This window comes from Ranitomeya variabilis, chromosome 1 (assembly GCF_051348905.1).
Source record: "Ranitomeya variabilis isolate aRanVar5 chromosome 1, aRanVar5.hap1, whole genome shotgun sequence".
NCBI lineage: Eukaryota > Metazoa > Chordata > Amphibia > Anura > Dendrobatidae > Ranitomeya > Ranitomeya variabilis.
Genome location: NC_135232.1, coordinates 130,280,975 through 130,287,104, shown reverse-complemented (window position 1 = coordinate 130,287,104; position 6,130 = coordinate 130,280,975). Strand labels below are relative to the sequence as shown.

Sequence of the window (6,130 nt, the reverse complement as noted above, 5' to 3'; positions counted from 1 at the left end):
ATTTGTTCCGTCTGCCACATGAGGACTATGAGAGGGGCTGGAGCAAATTCATTATCTGTGACAATGCTCGAACTGCAAAAGACCGTGCCAATGGCTGGACAATGGGGCTTCAGTTCACCACTAACAAAAGAATTAGGGGGGAACTGGTTGGGTTTCAGAGCACGTCCTCCTCAGCAGAGAGGGCTGGACTAGACCTTGTCCAGCCCCCCCAAAAAACTTGCAGACCCCTTCTCTAGAACACTTCACTCTCCAGCCAGTGTTTATTAAGCATATATCTCAAGGGGGGTACCCCCTCCCCCACTTTTTTTTTTTATTTTGGAAGGGGGGGGTGAAATGACCTTCAAGAACTAAACAACAACTCTACAATAGGATTAAGCTGCATCTCTCATCGCATTTGTGGAGCAGGAGGATCATTTACTGTGTGCATGGGATATTTTATTCTTGCTGCTTGGTGAATGTGTCTTGACGCTGTAAGTACATTTTATTATTCATCAAGGGAGTGGGACAAGTTCATTCTCGGTTTACAGATTATTTAATGGGAACTTTCACAGGATATCAACTTGCAGTCGAGTTCTTCCTGCTTGTTCAATACCCAAAGCAAAGTCCTGCTGATGTGTCCCGGCTCCTTGTAACCAGATATCTGGGGACATTCCAGTGTGGATTATTCTCTGTACTCCGGTCTGTGGTTTGCTAATTGATTGCGTCTTCATCAAGGCAGACCTGTTGCCGCGATCTGGCATCCAGTTGGTTTTAGGAAGTACAGTAATTACTATGGTAACCACGTGTTAATGAGAAAAAAAAAATCAGAGTCATTTATGATTCCTGTTCGAGAGGCCTGTACTGAGCGGAACCCAGTGCAACAATTCCTAGTTTATTGCTCTGGAGATCATCTGACCTGATAGGACATATTAGACCCACCAATCATTGTTCTGGAGCCAAACTTAAATATTGCAGCAGAACAATTAAAATGGAACTGTCACCCTCATCATCTCTGGAGCAATTCTTTCATCGGTAAAAGCATTTTTTTTAGAACAAAATATTGAAATAATAAAAAAAAGTTTAATATTATTTACAACATTAGAAAATGTGACACATTGCAAAAAAATGGAAAAAAATGCACATCATTCCTAGAGGATCTGTGCAGGTGAGGAAGCAAATGAGCAAATCTATACCATATTTATTACATGTTCTTGACTTTCTCTGCTCTGTCCTGCTCAATGCCAAGTTCAATGCTTGCTGTAAATAGGATACAGCCGGAGCTCACTACGACAATGCAGATGGCATGGTAGGCCTAGACTCCGGACACCGGCCCTGCCTCATGTGTGTGTGTATATATATATATATATATATATATATATATATATATATATATATATATATATATATATATATATATATTATAAATAATATAAATATACACAAACACATACACACACATACATACACACATACATACTTACACATATATATATACACACACATACACACATAAATATATATACTGTATATATACAATCACATACATATATATATATACATAATAATAATAATTTTATTTATATAGCGCCAACATATTCCGCAGCGCTTTACAAATTATAGATCAAAAACTGTTTAGATTTTTGAGGTTAAACATTAATCATACTAATATCACTGATATTTCTAATAACAATATACAACATATAGTTGTTATCTCTGAGTCAAATTATAGCCATGTTAATATAATTAATGTGTGTGTGTTTGTGTGTGTACATGTATATGTATTTATATATACACACAGAATATCAATTCCATTGTATTAGCATATATACACAGAATATTAACTATAGTACAAACACACACACACACACACACACACATATATATATATATATATATATATATATATATATATATATATATATATATATATACATAGAGAATATTAATTACATAATATTTACGTGTACAAATATATATATTTCTATATAAAGATATGCATTATTAATTATATTAGTGTGGCAGTACTACTACTCTAAAATGTCAACCATATATTGTACACATAACAATAATATTGCGACTATTTCATAAACTTAAATATCTAAACAATTTCTGATCCACGTGTTTAGAATAGAATTAAATGCTCTTTGGGAATAATAGGAAATGACTTGTATTTAAGTTTTTCTTTCATTATACTTCAAATATATACATATATATATATACATTATTTAAATAGAAGATAGATGTTAGATAATAGATAGATAGATAGATAGATAGATAGATAGATAGATAGATAGATAGATAGATAGATAGATATTACTTTGGGCTATATTTCTACCAGCTTGTTGTTTTGAGCAGGAGAAGGTTAAGATATAAATGTTAAATCTCTTTTTTTTCTTCCAGTAATGACTGTGGATGCGGCCCTGTGAGCTGAGGTAAATATAGATGTGTCTCTGGAGCGCTTTGCTTGGTGTGTGCTCGTGCAGCCAGTATGCAGCAGTGCAGGCCAGCATTTCCATCCTATCTATTCTGTGTGCTCTGAATATATTTATCCTCAGAAACATTTTGGAATTATTACAAGTAGAAATAAATGCAGATGTTTCTGAATTATGTTTTTTTATTGTACTACACCAGCATTCTGCCTGTGCCCAATACGATCCATATGACGTCACGTACAGCAATAAGACTCACACAAGCACAAAAACTTGCAACTCATCCAGTAATGGGTTAACTCATGACGCTCAGTATTGTTGCAGCGATCACTTGACTTCAAGTATGATGAGTGAGCCCTAGAAATGTAAAATATACGTATATATTTTAAAAAAAATCTAAGAAGCAAATGCTGCTGATTGCACTGTGTGTATAGCTGGTCGGTGGCTCTGTGTGATATCGCACAAATATGGCATCTCTGGAATAGGAGGGCAGCGCCACAGCTTAAGGCTTATAGCATTAGATGGCATAGCCATTTTTTATTTGCAGTTTTGATCATTACTGTGGAAAGGTTTTTGAGATTGAGAAAAATAAAGTTGTAATTGATGCAATGTTTCTGGCCCAAATTATCAAGTATATGAAACTTTAGAGTATTGTTAATTTCTTTGCATTGGACACATTAATTAACATCATTATTAGGTTTTGACCAGGTGTATGAAGAATGATACACCATGAGAAAAGTCCACGACATTATATAATAAGGGAGGGCCAAAAGGGGATTGGCAGCATTGTGTATAGCAGCAGCACTGACAATCCTGGACTAGCAATATTCCCAAGGTAGTAAACAATATTATTACTGTAGCACTCATTCCGTAACTGAATTGAAGGGATTTGCTCGTTTTAAATGTATGACACCAATTGGTGTATTGGGGTAGATACTGTAGATAGATAGATAGATAGATAGACAGACAGACAGACAGACAGACAGACAGACAGACAGATAGATAGATAGATAGATAGATAGATAGATAGATAAAACAAAAAGCAGCACCAAAAGAAAACAAAGGGTGCAAAAAATCCTTCCAGGTATGTACCAAACCTCATGCTATTATCCAGAAAAATGAAGGCAGCACTCCAATGGAAGAAATAAATGTGGTTTTTGGCCCATGTGCAATGTTTCCATCCAGGATGTGGACCTTTCTCAAGCTTGAGAGTGCTGCCTTCATTTTTCTGGATAATAGATAGATAGATAGATAGATAGATAGATAGATAGATAGATAGATAGATAGATAGATAGATAGATAGATAGAAGAATAAATAGATAGATAGATAGATAGATAGATAGATAGATAGATAGATAGATAGATAGATAGATAGATAGATAGATTGATTCATAAAAAAGGAACAGCACAAAAATCTTATAACTTATCTCTGGGTGCAAATCCTCCAGGTTTTGCACTGGTTATCTTGAATGCATAAAGTTCAAAACAGAAGGCAGCACTCCATTTTCCGAATAACTGTGCAGAGTTTAATCAGACCCACATGTCTGGTGCGACGTTTCGGCTCAAATGAGCCTTTCTCAAGCATAGATAGATAGATAGATAGATAGATAGATAGATAGATAGATAGATAGACAGATTGATAGATAATAGATAGAGATAGATAGATAGATAGATAGATAGATAGATAGATAGATAATAGATAGATTATATAATAGATAGATAGATAGATAGATAGATAGATAGATAGATAGATAGATAGATAGATAGATACCGGTAGGTAGATAGATATGAGATATAGATAGATAGATAGATAGATAGACAGATAGACAGATATAGGTCTACATAGCTGCTGTGAGACCATGTTCCATTGAATTGACTGTACTAATATATTAGATTTGTGAATTATTATACTATAAGAGCTGTTTTCTAATTCTGGTTCTCTCTTTCGATTTGGCATTGGTACAGAAATTAAATTTTGCCCACCTGGTCAATCATGGTAGAGCATAGTGCTATGTGTGGACCCATGGGAAGGTGGTGTTGTGATTACCCACTGACTCACTGCGGCTCACAGCCATGATTCCCAGTCTGAAACAAACAAGGCCTTGCTTAAAGCAAAAACAACAAGCCTCCCATTCTCACTGCACAGAGGAGAGATGCTGGAGATAGGGTCTCCAGCTCCCTGCCTTAGCTATCAATAGATTTTGGCCAAAAGTTTTGAGACTGACATAAATTTATGTTTTTTTCACAAAATTTGCTGCTTCAGTATTTTTAGATTTTTTAGTTGGACATTTCTCTGGTTCCTGAAGAATAATTATCGGTATTTCTTAAGTTTTAGACTTTATTGACAAATACTGTACATCAGGTTTTACACAGATATTGTGATAAACGCCAAGCGCTGATTAGACAAGAATGGGCCGTCATCAGTCAGGATTTGTCCCAGGATCTGATATCCAGCTGTCATGGCAAACGGCAAAAGCCTTGAAAAATAAGGGTCAACACTGTAAATATTTAGTCTTTGCATAAACTTGATGTATTTGTCAAAAGTGTAAAAACGTAGGATATGCTGATAATTGTACTAACCAGAGAAACGTCTGACTAAAAGATCCAAAAGCGCTGAAGAGGTAAAGTTTGTCAAATCCAAAATTTGTGTCAGTCTCAAAACTTTTGGCCACGACTGTAGCTGTGGGCTGTGGGCTGCTGTGCCCGGCTTCCGGGTGAAGAGGGCCCCGGACTGGTGCTGGCAGCAGGTTTATGAGTATAATACATAGCTGTGTATGAAAGATCTGGGAGCTGTCCATGCGATGGTGGTGCTGAAGGCGAGTGCTGATCACTCGTGCATATCAATAGCCGTGTACTTGAGCTCTCCCTTCTTCTCTCCGCTTCATGACATCATCATTACCTTGGTCTCCTGCTGTCCGGGACCTTTAACCTTGCCGGGCTGGTCCACATTTTTTGGCAAATGAAAAGCCCCCTCCACCCCCTCCCTCCAATGATGGCCCTTTTCTCCTTTTTCAGACCGGTGGCAGCAGCAGCAGCAGCAGCAAGGCAGCAACACTGCATCTCGTTCTTCTTCATGTGAATCCTGCAAGGAGCTGCCCCCCTAAACGCACACCATACATGAGATGTTTGCCATCCAGCTGCCATCATTTGGGGAAGAGGAAAAGCCCTGGCATGCATGAGACGGGAGGATCAGGATCAGACCATTGAATCGTCTTGTCACTTTGGACTGGATTGGGATTTTGTTGCTGTGGAGGTCTGAGCTGCGCAGAGCACAAGCCTTTACATCTTCATAGGGCTTTTATGGGAGTATGAAGCAATTTACAATGCAAATAGAGGCCTGGAAAGGGATGGAGGCTGCTCCTTGCACCTTGGGAGCTGCTGCTGGAGGTTTCTCATCTCTGCTGCATATATTTGGTGATTATCACAAAAGGAATAACTCACCAGGAGGAAAGTTGGGTATAAACTTTGATGGCAACAGATCCCTATGGTTGGTTATGGAGCTGATTCCAGGCAATGAGCGATGTGTTTGTCCAGAGGATCATTGTTACCAGGCGTTGATCCCAGGGAATGTGGTTTTCCAGTCTGGACCTGTAAACGAGAAGTGGTTGTTATCTTTGGTTATCTAGCTGTATGAGTTTATCGGTTTTCATAAAGCTAGATAACCGAAAGTAAAAACTCCTTCCAAAACATCGATTCACATAGGATCCTATAATCCCCAAAAG

The 6,130-nt window shown here is 37.6% G+C and overlaps 1 long non-coding RNA gene across 1 annotated transcript in view; it reads left to right on the top strand.

The window, feature by feature from the left end:
- LOC143793778 (uncharacterized) overlaps positions 1-5,885 on the top strand; it is a 10,648-nt gene extending 4,763 nt beyond the window's left edge. The window contains exons 2-3 of the long non-coding RNA XR_013220257.1: positions 2,380-2,411; positions 5,424-5,885. This is a non-coding gene — a long non-coding RNA (uncharacterized LOC143793778). The remainder of the gene's footprint in view (positions 1-2,379; positions 2,412-5,423) is intronic.
- Positions 5,886-6,130: the final 245 nt, after the last annotated feature.